Source organism: Palaemon carinicauda, chromosome 21 (genome assembly GCF_036898095.1).
Source record: "Palaemon carinicauda isolate YSFRI2023 chromosome 21, ASM3689809v2, whole genome shotgun sequence".
Lineage (NCBI taxonomy): Eukaryota > Metazoa > Arthropoda > Malacostraca > Decapoda > Palaemonidae > Palaemon > Palaemon carinicauda.
The window spans coordinates 49,027,870-49,047,869 of record NC_090745.1 but is presented as its reverse complement, the minus strand read 5'-3'; the positions used below and the strand labels follow the sequence as shown (position 1 = coordinate 49,047,869).

At 43.2% G+C, this 20,000-nt stretch overlaps 1 protein-coding gene across 1 annotated transcript in view; it reads left to right on the top strand.

The window, feature by feature from the left end:
* LOC137615275 (secretion-regulating guanine nucleotide exchange factor) overlaps positions 1-20,000 on the top strand; it is a 660,562-nt gene that overhangs the window by 286,688 nt on the left and 353,874 nt on the right. The gene's annotated exons all lie outside the window — the stretch shown is intronic.

The following is a 20,000-nucleotide window of genomic DNA, read 5'->3' as shown; positions in this document are numbered from 1 at the left end:
ACAAAGAGATGACTCAAGTCGTATTAATGCAATAGGTCGGTAGTTTGCTGCTAAAAACTTGTCCTTACTGGGTTTCTAAAATGCTAAAATAATTGTTAGTTCCCAAACTCTTGGATAACTATGATAATGCCATATTCTATGAATAATGCTTAAAATCTATAACTTTGTATTAACATGTACATGTTTAATCATTGCATATGGAATTCCATCAGGTTCAGGGGCTGTATCATTACAAGTGGCAAGTGCCGAATCATATTCTCTTTCAGTAAAAGAAGAATTATTTGACTCTTCCCTTCTTGTTGCAAAATTTAGAATTTTCATTCCTTCAATGCTCATATTGGTAACCAGGAGCTGCTACACTCTTGCAAGATACATTTGAAAAATGATCATCCAGGGCATTACTAACGTCATTTGCTTTAGTCACATACTGACCGTTCACTTTCAGCACTGGAGGTGGAATCGGGGTAAATTTGCCGGCAATCTTCTTTATTTTCCTCCATACAGAAGAAGGTGGTGTTCTACTATTAATGGAGGAAACAAAAGACACCCATGACTGGCGCCTAGCTTCTTTCATGGCACGACGGAATTGTGCTCCACATTTCTTGTATATAATTAAATTCTCATCTGTACGGTGTCTACGAAATCGTGTTAGGGATCTTCTTGTGGCCCCTAGCAGGGCAGTTAGTTCTGAAGACCACCAAGGGACTAGTCGTCGTTTGAATAACCCTGTTGTTTTGGGAATTGAATTGACTCCTGCAGTATGGAGAGTTTCATTCAGTAAATCTATGGCATCATCAATATTTTCAACCTGTTCTGCATCCTTATCAATTTTGCTTTGCTTACGAAATTTATCCCAGTCCGCCTTGTCAAGATTTCATCGTGGCGATCTGTGTATAGGTGGACCATTGTTGGTGTTTATAATGATTGGTGCATGATCACTAGTATGCCAATCATCTAATGTCCTCCAATCGAAATCAAGGAGGCAGTTAAAGCTTGCAATTGAAATGTCGATACATGACAAGGTACCCGTCTGAACATGGAGGTATGTGGGCACTCCTGTATAAAGCAGTCCAACATCCTCGTTTTCCACAATTGATAATATAATATCGCCCCTGGTGTTTGCTAAAATATCACCACAAAAAAGATGTCTACCATTCAAATCTCCAAGTAAAAGAAAAAGTTGAGGGAGCTGTTGAATCACCTCTACTAAATCATCATACAATATGTTATCATTTGGAGGCAAGTACAGCAAACAGATTGTATATTTTCTCCCTATATCAATCTGTACAACCACTGCCTGCAGAGTTGTACGGAAAGATAAAGGTATTTGGGGAACATCTCGATGAACGTATATGAGACTTCCGCCATGGCTCCCTGCTTGTTCATTATATGGTGTTCTATAGTTAACATACTATCGAGGACTCGGAGTGTTAGCATCAAGCTTACTTTCCTGTAGACATATAATTATGGGGGAATGTTCATGAATTAGAAGCTTAAGTTCTTCATATTTTGCCCCCCCAGATGCTGAAGCCTTGATGAGGATGGGGGGCTTAGGGATTAGCAGCTGGGCTCTAATGAACAGTGGGAACTACTTCCCATTGGACCTCGGTGCCCAGCTGTTGATTCAACTAAATCAGTCAGCACTTTCTCTTTTACTTTTGATTATTTCTTTTTTTCTCCCATCTCTTCCTTTTGGGCTCGATATTGTTGACGACTTTGGCATGTTCGATTTTACTTTGGATGCTGCTTTGTATTTGGCAGAGTGTGGGATGGACTGCATTCCATCTCAACCTGTGCCAATTTAGACGCCATCACCCTCTGGCAGACCCCATTGGGTGCAGACCAAGTCTGTTAAGAGTCGGGCTCCAGTGATCCGGTCTTAAGTCACCCATATTTGCGGGTAATGGGTGACGCCAGGCATTGGAGTCGACGGTGGGAGGGGCTAACTACCCCCACTGACCAGTGTACGCCCACCTTAAGAGAGGCAGCCCCTCTCTAATAGAGGACTGGTCCCCGCTGAAGCCTCTTCTCGTGTTGGGCCACATGGGATAGGAGGACTGACATCCTCCGATAAGAGGTGGATAACCCGGCTTGCTTTTTCAAAAAAAACCAACACCTCTGTTGACGACCTGGAAAATACAAACATGGACCTCGGTACAGACAGCTCCAACTCATGTTCTAACATTGTAACGTTAGAACCTTATTCACGTCATGTGAATAATAAAACGCTAGAGAAGAAGAGAGAGAGAGTGAAAAATGATGACAGTACAGAAAGATATAGAAAAGTAGAAATATTACCTGGTCACTATGAAGTAGTGAATTATGAAAAAATTTTTATCTTGGAATTTGAAAACGGAAGAAATGAGCGTATAAATGTTTTTAAAGCTAACAGAGAAATAGTTACTTTATGTGGAGGGCAGCCAAAAATTTTACCCCAGGGAAATGGAAGTCTCTTGATAGAGACACTGTCCCCATTACAAGGTGAAAGGTTAAAAACACTTACAACATTGAATGGTCATAGCGTAAAATGCGTTTCACACCCTACTTTCAACCAGAGTAGAGGTGTGATATATGCTCCAGAATTGTTGGATATAGAGGAGAAAGAAATAGAGGATGAACTGAAAAGTCAAGGAGTAGTTAAAGTAGTCAGAATGAGAAAGAGAGTTGGAGAACAACGTATCCCTCTTGCTACTCTGATTATAACATTTGATCAATGCCGATTACCAAATGTTATAAAAGCTGGATGGCTATCTTTGAAGGTAAAACCATATATCCCGTCACCATTGCGATGTTATCATTGCCAAATGTATGGCCATTTAAGCCAGAAATGTAAAGAAAAACTAAACAATAAGCCAGCTGTTTGTGCCAACTGTGGAAAAAGTAGTCATGGAGTATGCATAGAAAACCCTAATTGCATACATTGTGGGGAAGCACACCCAGCTACATCTAAAAGCTGTGTAAAGTTTATTTTTGAAAAAGAAATCCAGGCCATTAGGACCATGGAAAGGGTTACTTTTAAAGAGGCTCGTAAAAGAGCTCTTGAAAAGCAAATAAGACCTGAGCAACCTTTTTCAATGGTTCTGAAGAAAAACTTGTCAAACCACACAGACGAAAATTATATCTCTACTTCTAAGATAAAGAAACAAATGAAAGTAGTTAAAGAGGTTGAAAGTCCCATCGAAAATCTATATCCAGAAATTGTGGAAAAATCAAAACGGACACTTAAAGATCTGAAAATTATTCAAAAGCCAACTACTCCGATTTTAAACAATAGTACAAACCTCTCACAGGCCGTGTCCTTGCCTGATCTGATGGAGGTTGCACTCGAAACCAATTTACCTGGTGAACCCGTAGTGGGGAAGGTGCAAAAACCTGACAGATCACAACCTTCTAATCGAAAAAGAGAGAGACCTCCCTCCCTCTCTCCTCCTACCATAAGAAACATTAAAGTCACGACTTCCAATAAATATGATATCTTGTCTGCTGATGTTTCTGAACAACTAGAAGGTAAATTGAACCAATCAGAAATTCAAGTTGAGGTCCACCATCCTCCTCAACAATTAGATCAAAAGGACACAAAGAAAAAGAGAAACACAAAACCCACTATATCAAGATCCTCTCTAGAGTTACCTCCGAGAAACATTGTTAGATCAAATAGTGCCATTGGGAAGACTTCATCTAAGGTGTCTTCCAAAAAATAAAACATAGTTTTTTCCTCCATTCTGCAATGGAATTGCCAGGGTTTAAGGGCGAAATATGAACAACTTAAGCTCCTCATACGTGAGCACTCCCCTATAACAGTATGTCTACAAGCAAGCAAGCTCGATGCTAATACTCCTTGTCCTCGAGAGTATGTTAGCTATAGGACACCATATGATCAACGAGCAGGGAGCCATGGGGGAAGTCTTATATACATTCGTCGAGATGTTCCCCAAATATCTTTGTCTATCTGTACCCCTCTGCAGGCAGTGGCTGTACAGATTGATATAGGGAGAAAATACACAATCTGTTCTCTTTACTTGCCTCCAAATGATAACATCTCATATGATAATATAGTAGAGGTGATTAAACAACTCCCACAACCCTTTCTCTTACTAGGAGACCTTAATAGTAGACATCCTTTATGGGGTGATGTTTTAGCAAATGCAAGGGGTAATATTATATCGTCAATTTTGGAGAATGAAGATGTCGGACTCCTCAATACAGGAGAGCCCACACATTTTCATGTACAGACAGGTACCTTGTCCTGCATTGACCTATCAGTTGCAAGCTCTAACTGTCTTCTCGATTTTAATTGGAGAACATTAGATGATTGGCATACTAGTGATCATGTACCAATCATTATAAACACCAACAATGGTCCACCTTTACAAAGATCACCTCGATGGAATCTTGATAAGGCGGACTGGAATAGATTTCGGGAGTTAAGTGAAATTGAAGGAAATGCAGAACAGTTTGAAAGTGTTGATGATGCCATAGACTTACTTAATGGAACTCTTCACACAGCAGGAGTGAATTCCATTCCCAAAACAACTGGGATATTCAGACGACGACCAGTCCCCTGGTGGTCGTCAGAACTAACTGCCCTGCACAGAGCCACAAGAAAGTCTTTAACTCGATTGCGCATGCACCGTAATGAGGAGAATTTAGTCATATACAAGAAATGTAGAGCACAGTTCCGCCGTGCCATGAAAGAAGCTAGGCGCCAGTCTTGGATGTCCTTTGTTTCCTCCATTAACAGTAGAACACCAACATCATCTGTGTGGAGGAAAGTAAAAAAGATAGCAGGAAAATTCACCCCAAACCCACCACCAGTGTTAAAGATAAATGGCCAGTATATGACTGGAGCAACCGAAGTTAGCAATGCCCTGGCTGACCATTTCTCAAATGTATCATGCAAGTGTCAAGCAGCTCCTGGTCACCAGTATAGGAGCAATGAAGAAAAGAAAGTTTTAAACTTCGCAACAAGAAAGCAAGAGTCATACAATTTTCCTTTTACTGAAAGAGAATTTGATTCTGCTCTTGCTACTTGTAACGATACAGCCCCTGGACCCGATGGAATTCCATATGCAATGATTAAACATGTACCTTTTAATACAAAGTTATTTATTTTAAGCATTTTTAATAGAATATGGCATGATCATAGTTATCCAAGTGTTTGGGAACTAGCCATTATTTTAGCCTTTTTAAAACCCGGTAAGGACAAGTTTTTAGCAGCAAACTACCGACCTATTGCATTGACATCTTGTTTATGTAAAATCATGGAGAAGATGGTCAATGCAAGACTGATTTGGTACCTTGAAAAGAAGAATATTTTATCACCCATACAATGTGGATTCAGGAAAATGCACTCAACGACTGATGTGCTGATACAACTTGAGTCCTCCATTTTTGAAGCCTTTGCTTCCAAACAGCACCATGTGACAGTTTTTTTTTTATCTTGAAAAGGCATATGATACCACATGGAGATACGGTATACTTAAAAGAATCCATGAGTGCGGATTGAGAGGTGAGCTACCACTATTCATCCAGTCATTTCTTTCACATAGAGTTTTCCAAGTGAGAGTTGGGGAAGCTCTATCACAGAGTAGATGCCAGGAAGAAGGAGTTCCTCAGGGGAGTGTGCTGAGTGTAACCCTTTTTGCACTAGCAATTAATGGGATATCCTCAGTCATTCCCCGGGATGTTCTTGCAACATTATTTGTGGATGATTTCTCCATATTTGCTGGAGCCAGAATGGCAATGGTTGAGAGAAAAATCCAACTCTCTATTGATAAAATTATCCATTGGGCCGATATGAATGGATTTAAGTTCTCAACAAGTAAAACTACAATTGTCCATTTCTGTCGTATACGGGGAGTACATCCAGACCCGGATATATACATCAAAGGTCAACGGATCCCATGTGCAAGTGAAGCAAAATTTTTAGGGTTGATATTTGATTGTAGGCTTACATGGGTTTCTCACTTAAAAACATTAAAAGCTAAATGTGTTGAAGCTATGAATCTTTTAAAAGTCTTGTCCCATACATCATGGGGGGCAGACCGCAATACAATTTTAAAATTATACAAGGCCTTGATATTTTCCAAAATTAGTTATGGATGCGAAATATACTCCTCAGCACCCCCAAGCCGGTTAAAAATACTAGATTCAATACATCATGCTAGCATTAGATTGTCCACAGGAGCCTTTAGAACCTCCCCTATCACAAGTCTCCTTGTTGATGCTGGGGAGTTGCCTCATGACCTTTTCCGAATGTCCTCTATTATTCGGTATTGGTTTAGATTGCAAAGACTCCCCAATTCTTCAGCCTTTCAAACTGCAAGCCTTGTAAGGCACTCAACCTACTTTGAGTTGCACCCAAAATCTCCTCAACCTTTTGGGTTTCGGGTTAACCAATTATTAAACAATCTGGATATAATTAGAAATAAGGTGCTTCCATTCAAGGTATCATCAACGCCTCCATGGAAATTACCTGACATATCTTTTTGTAGATACTTTATTGGAGTTAAGAAGAATTTGACTGACTTAGAATCCAGGTCTCTTTTTATGGAACATGTTGAAGAACATAGAGGATCGACTTTTATATATACTGATGGCTCCAAATCTGATGCTGGCGTTGGATTTGGAGTACATAGTAATGATTTTAATTGTAGAGGTGCACTTCCTCTAACAGCTTCCATATTTACTGCCGAACTGTATGGCATATTAACCGCTATTGTGAAAATAGCTTTGAAAAAGGAGGGTAATTTTACAATTTTTAGTGATGCAAGGAGTGTTCTTCAAGCTTTAGAAGTTTTTAATTCTAGTAACCCCCTAGTTTTAAAGTTTTTAGAATGGCTTTTTATTATTGGACGGAAAGGTATAACTGTTCGATTTTGTTGGGTTCCAGCACATGTAGGTGTGTCTGGGAATGAGAAGGCAGATTTACTGGCAAAGAATGCGGCATCCGAGTTGCTACCAAGGAGGTATCCCATTCCATGTAACGATTTCCTACCTTACATCAAGAAATTGGTTTGTGATAAATGGCAACAGCACTGGGATAGTCAAAATGGCAATAAAATGAGGGAAGTAACAAATATCATATCACCTTGGAGGTATAACATGATTCCCCGAAAATGGGAGACGACTCTTTGTCGTCTCCGTATTGGTCACACACGGTTGACACACGAGTTTCTGCTGAAGGGCCAACACCAACCGTATTGCGAGGACTGCTTAGTACCTTTAACAGTGAGGCATTTGTTGACCGAATGCCCTAATTTTACTAACTTAAGAAATAGATATCTGTTTGAGGCTCGAGGTGAGGATGGCAGGTTTATCCTTGCCAAGATTCTTGGACATGATGTGTCTTACTATGCGAGCGGAATTTTTAGATTTCTTTCAGAAGCAGGTCTTCTGAAAACTATTTAACTATTGTAATGACTTCTTAATTTTTATGGTTTTAATTGAATTTTCTTTTAATTTTCTTATACAGTAAATGGTATCGGCGTCAATGACCTTAGATGTCAGGATGCCAGAAAACTTTCAATCAATCAATCAATCATATTTTGCCCTTAAACCCTGACAATTCCATTGCAAAATGGAGGAAAAAACTATGGTTTATTTCTTGGAAGAACTTTTGGATGAAGTTTTCCCATTAGTAATATTGGACTTAACACTATTTCCCGGTGGTTGTATTAGAGAGGGTCTTGCTAAATTGGGTTTTGTGTTTATTATTTTCATTTTGTCTTTTTGATCTAATTGTTGAGGGGGATGGTGGACCTCAACTTGAATTTCTTATTTATTTAAATTGTCTTCTGGTTGATCAGATACATCAACAGACAAAACATCATTTGTTCCGTAACTGAAATACAAACCACGCTATTTAATATGGGTTATTACTTTCACGTAGCCGAAATGACGAGCTATTAGAAACTTAACGAGGGTTTACTACCCCCATCGCTAGCTAACGGGGGGTAGGGAGGGGTAGCTTGCTACCCCCCTCCCCCCCCCCCCACACACACACACACACCTGTGTGACGAGCTTATTTTTACTTTGGCTCGGGCGGTGAGCGGATGTGTCCGCTCTCACCCTCACTTTTTGACAGCCATTTAAGCTTTTTGTCTTTTTACTTGTCTTCTGGTTGATCAGATACATCAACAGACAAAACATCATTTGTTCCGTAACTGAAATACAAACCAGGCTATTTAATATGGGTTATTACTTTCGCGTAGCCGAAATGACGAGCCATTAGAATTTTAACGAGGGTTTACTACCCCCACCGCTATTTAGCGGGAGGTAGGGAGGGGTAGCTATCTACCCCCCCCCCCCCACACACACACACACCTGTGTGACGAGCTCACTTTTACTTTGGCTCGGGCGGTGAGCGGACGTGTCCGCTCTCACCCTCACTTTTTGACAGCCATTAATGCTTTTTGTCTTTTTACTTACTTTTTCTTATACTTGTAATATATATATAAACATTCTTTGTGTTTATGTATTTATTTTTGTGTATAGAAATGTAGTAAGTTTTCTTTTCAGTGTTTGTGCTGTGTGGTAGTGACCGACAACGACACCGGTAGTGCTAGGCCACCGTGGTTTCTCGTCATGGGGCGCGCCCTCTCCCCCTTGGTCCTTCGGTCGTTTCCTTCGGCTTTCCGTTAATTCGTCCACCGTGGGGAATCGTCATCACTGGACTTTCTTCATTCATCTTCTATCTTCGCTGTTCCTCCTTTCCTACCGGGAACTTGGATTCTCAGCGAAGGGAATGTGGGAATTTAGTTTGAATACGTTCCCTCTCTCTACTCGAGGTCGTTTACCCTTTACTACTATTACGTACTACTAAGGAAACTTCTTTCCCGTTGCGGGCTGAGTTGCTTTTCCGTTTTTATTTGCCTCAATTATTTTTATGAAATCTAATTGTATTTTTAACTTTTCAGCTTCTGGGGAACACTTCCCTTCGGGTTCAGTGGTTCTTACTATTTGTGAACATTCAAAAATCAGTTACATAATTGTTATAATTCTGTTTTTTTTTCAGTTTTCCGCCCTCCCCCTTCTCTCGTGAATGTCAGTGGGGGAGGAGGGCGCTTACTTAATTTTTAATTCTTATGCTTTGCTATTCCCTCGGGGTTACTCTGCGGAATTCCTCCCGGGAGAATTTCTGTTAAATAATTATTCAACTTTATTTTCCCAGTTAACTATGCAGATTTTCTTCGTTTGACTGAAGTGTGCCAACGAAGCAGAGCTGTCCTGTTTATGCCTGGGGAGTCTGCTGTCGCTGCCGTCTCTCTAGGACATCGTCATGGGCATTATCCCTTCTCTTAGAAGTTCTCTTGTGACAACTGTCAGCTCTTCAGTTCATCTTAGGATGATAAGGAGGTTCGCCTCCAGTGGTAGGTAACTTCTCTTTCGAGGCAGTTTCCCTTCCCAGGTGTGAGATCTTCCTCCTGCTGGGGGAACTTCTCATACCTTAATTTTCCTGGGAGCGGTTGCAAGGCCGGTCCATGGAACTTCCTGTGACCATGCTCTTGGGGCTGAGCGGTCTCTTCTGTAGCTACGCTCAAGGGGCTGAGCAGCTGCAGGTTCAGTCTTTACCTCTCTCGTTCGCGAGGGAGGCCTCTCATTAGGGCTCCCCTTTGGAGGATTGCTCCTTATAGGTCAGCTTGCTGACCCTACGGCTATTGGGGCAACATCACCAGTGTCTTCAAGTCTCTTCTACGAAATGTTCACCTCTCTCGTTCGCGAGAGAGGCCACTCATAGAGACTCCTCTTCGGAGGATTGTTCCTGATTAGACCAGCTTGCTGTTCAGTCACTAACACTTCGGTGTTTAGTGACAGGGAGACTTCGGTTTCTCATTACGCTGACCCTTCGGGGTCTCGTAACATTAGTTACGCAGAACCCTTGGGCTCTCGTAACTTTAGTCACTAACACTTCGGTGTTTAGTTACAAGGAAACTTCGGTTTCCCGTTGCGCTGACCCTTCGGGGTCTCGTAACATTAGTTACGCAGAACCCTTGGGCTCTCGTAACTTTAGTCACTCCTACACTTCGGTGTTTAGTGACAGGGAAACTTCGGTTCCTCGTTTGCGCTGATCCTTCGGGGTCTCGCAACTCAGGCTACCTTAGGCCTTTGGTCTCTCGGATCCTTCGGGGTCTCGTTCTCCTAGACCTGCTGACCTGCCGTCTCCGTTCCTGGCTGCCGACGCGCTGTGGGCGCCCACGCCCCCCGTTATCCAACGGACACTGATCCCTTCGGGGCAAAGGGGCTTTTCTCACATTGTGAGTAAGTCCCTTAAGCGCCAACGTTCTCCTGTGCGCTCGCCTGCTGGTCCTGCTGTTCCTGAGACTGCTATTCAGAGACACCCTGTTCCAGGTACTGCTAGCCAACGTTCCCTGCGCATTGGCGCTCATCGTTGGAGTTCCTGAGATAGCGCACAGGCGCTCACCAATGGTTCAGCCTGCAGTGTCTCCAAGTCTCTTCTACGAAGGGCACCTCTCCCGTTCGCGGGAGAGGTCTCTCATAGAGACCACTCCTCGGAGTATCAAGCAGTACTTCCAGTGTGGATCGTCGGCTCTGGACTCTGAAGCAGACCTGCCTGGTCCTCTTCAGGGGATGCCCTCCCTCTTCAGGACACATCCCAGTTCCTGATCGTCCTGTCAGCTGATCCTTCATCGCGCACGAGCTACCGCCAACGATCTTCTTATGCGAGCAAGCACCGACGATCTTCTTTCAAGGGCTAGCGCTGACGTTCTTCATACGCGCGTAAGCGCCGACGATCATCCATTTTATTGGCGCGCAAGCGCCGACGATCTTCTTTCGAGCGTTAGCGCTGACGATCTTCATACGCGCGTATGCGCCGACGATCGTCTGCGCGCGGGCACCAATGGTTTCCCGCGCGCACTCGCCGACCTTCTAACGCTCGCAAGCGCCGACGATCTTCTTATGCGCTCAGCGCCGACGATCTTCTTACGCGCGCGAGCGCCGACGATCTTCAAGCGCCTACGATCTTCTTGCGTGCGCAAGCGCCGACGATCTTCTTACGCTCGCAAGCGCCGACGATCTCTTCCGCGCGCAAGCGCGCGGATGGTCTTCTGCGTGCTCGCGCGCACCAACAAACTCGTACGCGCGCGCACTGATAGCAGCACGAGCGTGCCAACATTCTGGTCCACACGGGCTCTTCATTCTGTTCCTGCTCGTCAATCTGATTCCTGCGCACCCTATGAAGTCTCGCCCGTGCGCCTGCGCGCACGCACCAGCATTTCAACAGTCTCTCGTGCGCGACCCCCGGGTATTTCCCATCGTGCGAGCGCCAGCGTTCTCCCTAGCGCAAGCTCCAATACCCTCCCTCGCGCGAGGCTGCCGGACAACGCGCTGTAAGGTCGCCATTGCCACTTTTCTCCCCCCCACAGCACAGAACTGTGTGCTTGCCGGAGGGGGGAAGGTTCCAGAAAAGTCCAGGGACATGCCGTCCTTATCTTTTTACAGGCGACTTCCCCTCCAAAGGGAGTGTCTGACAGCGCAACCGTCGGCCGGAAGCCTGGTTTGGGACTCTAATCAGTCTTTCAAGCTGTTCTCTCTGAATGGAGCCTCAAATCCTTGGCTGCAACCACTTCCCCGAGGAGGAAAAGAGGAGTTCGGACGAGGTAACTTCTCCAAGGACGTAGCTGTCCCCTCGTAAGTCTTCGAGACAGGTACTCTCCCCCATCAGACTTTTCTCCTTCACCTTTGGACGAAGTTTTCCCGCCCTCAGGAGAGTCACGGGAGGTGAGACGTTCCCCAATCACACCATTGAGGGAAACCCCACCTCGCGCGATATGTTTTCTCGAATAAAGATGGAGAAGAGCCTGCCTCCGTCGTTGTTGGAGTCCTGCATCCCTCCCGGGAGGGAGTCAAGGACTCCAAAGAAATACCGTGAGTCCCCTAACACCAAATCTTCAGGCTCAGACATTCTTCGTTATGAGAATGAACCTGTTTGAGCCTAAGGACGTGAAGCAGGCAGCTGAGAGGCATAGGAAGTCTCCGAGACTCCCTCCTATATAGGGCTTTGTCATTCAAGCCCTATAAACCAGCACCTCAGCAGCCACGTCCTACCAAATCAACGGCAGCTAAGACAGTGTGATCTAAGCCCTTTCCGGTCAAGGACAAGAAAGGCAAAAAGTTCCCCAGGGGAGGGAAGAATCCTAGAAGGGGCAACCGAGGCCGCAACGCTACGCTAGGATTGGCAGTCCCCCTGCATGTCCGCCAGCGGCGGGATACCTACAAGGTTGCGCAGACAGGTTGCAGCAACTCGGCCGTTTCCTGGACGATTTCTGTAAGCAGTCAGGGATATCGCGTCCTGTTCACAACATCTCTACCTCCCCTGAGGACGAATCCGGTGTCATTTAGCACCCTTGCCTTGGGATCAGCAAGGGGGCTAACTCTGTGGGCAGAGTTCCAGATTATAGAATACTTCAGTCAGCATGGAGACCGCAGACACAGTCAGTCTGGCAGTAAATTGCAAGATTTCTTGTGTTTACTGGACCTGAAGGCCATGTACTTCCAGATCCCAGTCCATCCATCTTCAAGGAAGTACTTAGGATTTAGCATAGACAACAAGGAGTACCAGTTCAAGGTGCTGTGTTTCGGCCTCTCTACAGCACCACAGGGTTTCACCGGACTGTTCACCCTAATTTCATCATGGACACTCAGGATCGGCTTCCGTCTCCTCCGTTATCTGGATGACTGCTGGATCCTAGCAGACGCGGAGTCATTCCCTCTTTGACACCGAGACAAACTTCTACGACTCTGCCTGGATCTAAGGATCATGGTAAGTCTCGAGAGGTCCGCTCTGCTGCCCAATCAATGACTGGTTCACCTAGGCATGATTATAGACACCAATCTCCATAAAGCCTTTCCATCAGACGACAGGATAGCAAGACTGAGAAGTCGCAAGCCCTTTCCTCAGACGAGAAGAGCTTCCAACCCAATCGTGGTTACGTCTCCTCGGTCACCTTTCACCCTTGGCTCGTTTAGTCCTCAACAGTCGCCTCAGGATGAGGTCTCTCCAGGGGCGACTCAGGTCCGAGTGGAATCAAGGCTGGGATTCCCCGGACATCATGATCCCTATGGATCCTTCGGAACGGACGAACCCCCAGTGGTGGGCGACAGGCGAGAACCTACAGGAAAGAATGGATCTTCTCGTTTCTTCCCCCGGTTTGGAGGCTGTTTTCGGACACCTCAAGGGAACGGGGGGAGGGGGGGGAACCACGTTCTGTACCACAGGACCTCTGGCCTGTGGTCAGAATCGGAAAAGTGCCTCCATATAAATCTGCTAGAGATGAAGGCTGTTCTTCATGGCCCTTCAACAGTGCCAACAAAGACCTAGCGGATCACTCTGTGGTGTGATGAGCGACAACACCACAGTAGTGGCTTACATCAACAAGCAAGGAGGTGCCTTTTCAAAGCAGCTATCCCATCTCTCAGTAGAGATACTGAGATAGACCGAAGTCCACTCGATGCCTCGATCGGCTCGCTTCATTCCAGACAAAGGGAATGTGCTCCTCGACTGTCGGAGCAGAGCATCTCAGATAATGAGTACCGAGTGGTCCTTGGATCATCCAGTGGCCAACAAAGTCCTGACTTTGTGGGGTTACCCGACTGTGGATCGGTTCGCTACAGCGCTGAACTTCAAGCTCCCGCTGTATTGCCCCTAGCCCCAGATCCCAAAGCACTCTGGCAAGATGCCTTCCAACAACGGTGGGACAGCACTGACATGTGCGGTTTTCCCCTGTTCTGTCTGATGAGGAGCGTGCTCAACAAGACTAGAATATCAGCCAATCGCTCGATGACCCTTTATAGCTACGCTATGGCATCACGCAGAATGGTTTCCGGACCTTCCGCAACTCCTAACGGAACTTCCGGGAGAACTCCCTCTGCGGCACAAGCTACTCGAACAACCATATGCAGCATCTTTCACAAAGCCGTAGCTTCGCTTCGACTTCACGCCTGGAGACTATCCAGCATCTCCTCACTAAGAGAGGATTGTCGCAACAAGTTGCGAACGGGATGTCTGGACACCTGCGCAGGTCATCCGCAGGGGCCTACCAGGCAAAGTGGCGAGTTTTCTGTGGTTGGAATCGTGAAGGGGCATCTCTCCACTCAATACCACTATTCCAGCAAGAGCGGAGTTCTTTGTTCATTTGCGGGAAGAATGCACCTTTCAGTCTCGGCAATGAAAGGCTATCACTCAGCCTTAAGTCTAGCCTTCAGGCCCAAAAGAGCGTACTTTTCTTCCTCGCTGGTACTTTCCCTACTCATACGAAGATACGATCTTACCTGCCCTCAGTCGGAAGTGAGACCTCCTCCTGGGAACATGGTTCGAATTCTCAGGCCTCTTAGGAGGCCTCCCTACGATCCATTTCGCCAGGCTTCAAATCGCCAACTAACTTGGAAGGCGGTGTTCCTACTAGCTTTGGCCTCGGCCAAGCGAGTCAGTGAACTTCATGGTCTCTCGTATGACATGGCCCATGCAAGGGGATGAAGGGAGGTAACGTTCAGATTCGTCTCTGAGTTTGTGGCTAAGACACAGAATCCGGGAGTGCCGGATCCTTGATTCGACTCTTTCTGGATTTCGAGTCTTCGTTCTGTAACAGATGACCCAGACCATCTCCTACTGTGTCCAGTAAGGAGTCTGAGGTTATATCTCAAAGAACGGCTGCATTCATCCCCAAGTGCAAGCTTTGTTTGTGAGCACTGGGAGAACAAAGAGGAGGGTCACCAAGAATACCATCTCTGCATGGATTCGTAGGGTGATCCATCTGTCCCTGAATCTTGACCCTCCTCCGTCATGTCGCCTTAGAGCGCATGATGTCAGGGTTGTAGCTACGTCCCTGACCTTCAAGAAGAACTTCTCAGTGACGCAGGTTCTACAAGCAGGGGCGTGGAAGCGTCAGACGACCTTCACAGCCCACTACCTGCAAGACGTGACACAGGAGGCTCGATACATTCTTTATCGGCACTGTGTTGGCTGCACAACAGCTGGTCTAACCTCAGGCTCCTTAATGGACAGGTAGCAGAGGGTTGAGGGCATTGTTACCCGGTCTTAGTCTGCATGAATGAAAAGATTTGTCTGGCCCTTATTCTTTTCTTCATCCTATCCTTCCTTGGAGAAAGCAGCATCCTTGGTTCTCCGCATAGCTGACCTCAAACCACTGCAGGTAAACCATGCTTCCTTGTGTTCCTAGTATTAAGTTAATACTGTCACGTCCCCATACCCTGACGAGGTGGTATTGGGTAAGTCCTAGCCTAATGTTTTCCATCTAAAGAGCTTCAGGTCAACTTCCTAGGACGAGTCACACAATTTTTCACACACAGCTTATGTAGGCCGCAGCCCTTGCGTAGCAAGGTGCGAGCGAGGTGCAGGGACTCTTTATTGTTGAGTACTGACACACTCAGATAATGAGTCCCCGGGCAAACCCAAAAGCCAGTATGGCTGGGACTTTTCCACCCTTCCTAAGGGTTGAGTCACCCATATTAAATAGCGTGGTTTGAATTTCAGTTACGGAACAAATGACAAATTCGGAGATAATTTGTATTTTTCCTAACTATACAAACCTTAGCTATTTAATCAAACTTGCCCGCCAGCCCTATCCCCCGTGAAGTCCTACCTCTAAGCAAAGTGAGCTCATCACACAGGTGTGTGGGGGGGGGTAGCAAGTTACCCCTCCCTACCCCTCGCTAACTAAATTCTAATGGCTCGTCATTTCGGCTACGCGAAAGTAATAACCCATATTAAATCCCCCGTGAAGTCCTACCTCTAAGCAAAGTGAGCTCATCACACAGGTGTGTGGGGGGGGGGGTAGCAAGTTACCCCTCCCTACCCCTCGCTAACTAAATTCTAATGGCTCGTCATTTCGGCTACGCGAAAGTAATAACCCATATTAAATAGCTAAGGTTTGTATAGTTAGGAAAAATACAAATTATCTCCGAATTTGTCATATTTATTTTGATGTCATAACTCTAATATTTACTATGGAAGGGGGTGAGAGAGATGGGGGTCTCTCTCTTCTGATTAATAGGTTGTGAGTTACCAGGTTTTTGTACCTTCCCCACTACAGGTACACCTGATAACCTGGTTTCAGGTGGAATCTCCATTAAATCAGGCAAGGATATGGCCTGGGAGAAGTTAGTACTATACTATCCTTTGTAATGGGGGACAAAGGTTTGATATTGGTGGGCAATGTCTTTTTGTTGATATTCAATGATAAATCTTTAGGAGGAGATATTCTTGTCTTATCATGCAGCACTTTATTGATAGATAGTGAATTCCTTTTTCAAGAACTACCTACAGTAGTAGGTGGGTGAGATGATTCCTGAGGAACTATCTCTCCTGTATTTAATGTCTTTGCATAGGTATTAGATTTATTTAATAATCTCTTGGCATTCCCCATGCTTACATGATCAATAATTGATTTATTGAGGGCAGCCTCTTCTAACTTATAAAACTGGCAGCTCCTATCATTAGATTTATGATTAGAGTTGCAGTTTAAGCACCTTGCCTCAAGTGTACATTCCCCATGGTAAATATTGGAGCAAGTATTACAAATTTTATCATTCTTGCAAACTTTGGAAGTATGCCCAAATTTAAAGCAATTATAACATTGCAGTGGCTTCTGCTTAAAAGGCTGAACTCTAATCCTTTCATTTTCTATATCTATGTGGAAAGGTACATCAGCATCCTGGAAAGTAAGAACAATCATTGATGTTCCAGGTACTTTATGTACTTTCCACACTGATAGTGGACTCATAGCCAATATCTCCTCTTCGCTAAATTCATATAGATCCCTATTGAAAACCACTCCCCTTCCATAGCTAAAGTTTAGATGGGGTTTGATGTCCAATTTTATATCATCATTTACTGTCTTCAAATTGGACAGTAGAACAGACTTTGTGTATGACTTGGTCTTTATCAAGTACTTTTCTTACCGAATCGAGATATATCTCCAGGTGCGATCGTTCCTACCTTCCTCTGAAGAGATTTGTAGACCTTGAAATAATTTTCCGTACCTCCTGTAGATTGAGCAAGAAGCCACATTGGTGGTTTTGGCTTTCTTTTGGATGGCATATCTACCTTTATATCTATCAACCCAGTCTGCTGGTCTGTAGACATCCAGATCTTTAGGTGCCCCAACGCACAGAGCACCCTTAATACTCATATTACCTACTTTAATACACTAGTCCTTCAAAGAATGATATTTTAGCGAGGTGTAGGGTTCCTACCTGTTACGATCTAATATCGTACTGAGAAAACCCTAGGTCAATGCCTTTCTTTTTTTCACCTTCCCCTCTCTTGGGGAATCAGCACCAGGGTCCTCAGCACAGCTTACCTCACCTCTCTGTAGGTAAAGCCATTTTCCTTGTCTAACCTAGTATAGAAATGATATATCACTTGAGAGGGAGTATTGGGTTAAGTCTATGGTACTCTCATATGTTCGTATAATTCTGAGAAATCTTACCTAGGCCACTCACATTGCTAGTTTCACAAGCACACAGGTTGCGGAGGTCACTAGTTGTTCAAAGAATGATATTTTAGCGAGGTGTAGGGTTCCTACCTGTTACGATATAATATCGTACGGAGAAAACCCTGGGTCAGTGCCAAAAGCCCGTTGGTACGGACTTCCACCCTCCTAAGGGTTGTCACTCCTATAAATAGCGAAGGTTTGTATAGAGTAACGGAACAAATGACAAATTCGGAAGTAATTTGTATATTTCTTAACAATACAAACCTGAAGCTATGTATACAGATTGGCCTGCCAGCACCTATCCCCCAAGAAGTCCTGTCTGCAAGCAAAGTGGGTGTTTAGCCCTGGTGTGTGAGTGAGTGGGGTAGCCGGCTACTCCCCACCCCCCTTTGCTAATAAGTGGGTTGGGTGGTTATCCTTGCTAAAAGTCCTATGGCTCGTCTTTCAGCTGTGCCGAAAGTAATAACCCTATATATTGCTCTAGGTTTGTATCGTTAGGAGAAATACAAATTACCTCTGAATGTGTCGTATTTGAAATTGAAGACATCCTTAATAGTAATTATTTGAAAGTGGTAACTTATGTAATATCTTGGATTCCTGCTTATGTTGGAGTATTTAGTAATGAAAAAGCATGATATTAAATCCCCATTAAGGATTGTATAAACATTACAGAAATTAATTCTAAGAAAATGGCCCAGTATTTGGAATAATGAATCTGAAAATAATAAATAAAAACAAATAAAACCAATTGTTTTTCCATGGGAATCATTAGACCAGAAAAATAAAAGGTCGGAAGTGATTTTAGCAAGATAACTTATTGGTCACAAGAAATTGATGCAGGGATTTTTAATTGTGCACACCTCATGAGACAATTTCCAGGTGCAATGGGTGTGGTACAATTTTAACCATACAACATATTTTTTGTGGGTTTAAAGTTTTTAGAAGATAGAAATACTTTTGTTTTGGTGAGATAAGTTTGTGTAACATTTTAACCTTAATAAGATGCTTATGTTTTATAAGTAAGATTTAGATTTTTAATTATCATATATTTTTATCGCTTAATTTATTTTTTCCCGATTTATTTTTCCCATATTTTTATTGTATAATTAGTTTCTTTTATTCATTAGATTTTATATATATATATATATATGTATATATATATATATATATATATATATATATATATATATATATATATATATATATATATATATATCTATCATATTCTATCTTTCCCGAATTTATTTGCACTTACTCTGCAAGAGTCAAACTAGGCTTATAGGTAGTAGGTTGGCCAGGGCACCAGTCACCCGTTGAGATACTACCGCTTGAGAGTTATTATTGGGTCCTTTGACAGCCCAGACAGCACTACTTTGAATCCCTCTCTCTGATTACTGCTCGTTTTGTCGTTGCCTACATATACACCGAATAGTCTGGCATAATCTTAACACATTCTCCTCTGTCCTCACACACCTGACAACACTGAGATTACCAAACAATTCTTCTTTGCTCGTGAGGTTAACTACTGCACTGTAATTGTTCAGTAGCTACTTTCCTCTTGTTAAGAGGAAAAGAGACTTTAGGTAAGCAGCTCTTCTAGGAGGACACTCCAAAATCGAAACATTGTTCTCTGATCTTTGGTAGTGTCTCAGTGTATAGCATGGTCTTTCACTGTCTTGGATTAGGTTCTCTTGCTTGGGGGTACACTCGGCATGCTGTTCTATCTTATTTCTGTTTTTATAGTTTATATGTGAAAGATCTAATTTAATGTTGTTACTGTTCTTGAAATATTTTTTTATTTTGATAGTTTATTCTTCTTATAGTTTATTTACTTCCTTGTTTCCTTTCTTCACTGTTGGAGCCCTTGGGCTTATAGGATCTTGCTTTTCCATCTAGGGTTATAGCCTAGCTTGTAATGATGATAATAATAATAATGATAATAATCATAATCATAATAATAATAATAACAATCATAATCATAATGATAATAATAATAACAATAATAATAATAATAATAATAATAATAATAATAATAATAATACTAATGATATTGGGTTGGTAGATATCCTTTATTTTAATTATGATAACCTCAGAAACATTTCCAAAATGCAGTGCATACGACAGTAATTTGATCATATGACATTTTTTTCTGATTGTAGAGTTTTTAAAGGACAAAAATATTTAAATTTGTGTCAGAAAAATTAGTCTTGACATTTTATCTAAATTTTGAAGTTTCCCCGTTTTAAGATTTTTAAGATTTAAAGAAGAATAGTCTTTATAGGTAAAATTCAAATATTTATTTATCAAGGAGTTACATCCTGTGTTTTTTTTTTTTTTTGTAATATAACATTATATTTAATCTTTAGATTTTAAATATATATTTTTGTTAACTGAATTTATTCAAGGCATGTCTGGAAGAGCCGAGCTTGACTCATTGGGCAGGTCTACAGTTTCCTTTTCAACAGTTACAGTTGTACACATATCAGAAAGTGATTAACAATGACTTGTAAGGTGCTCTCTTT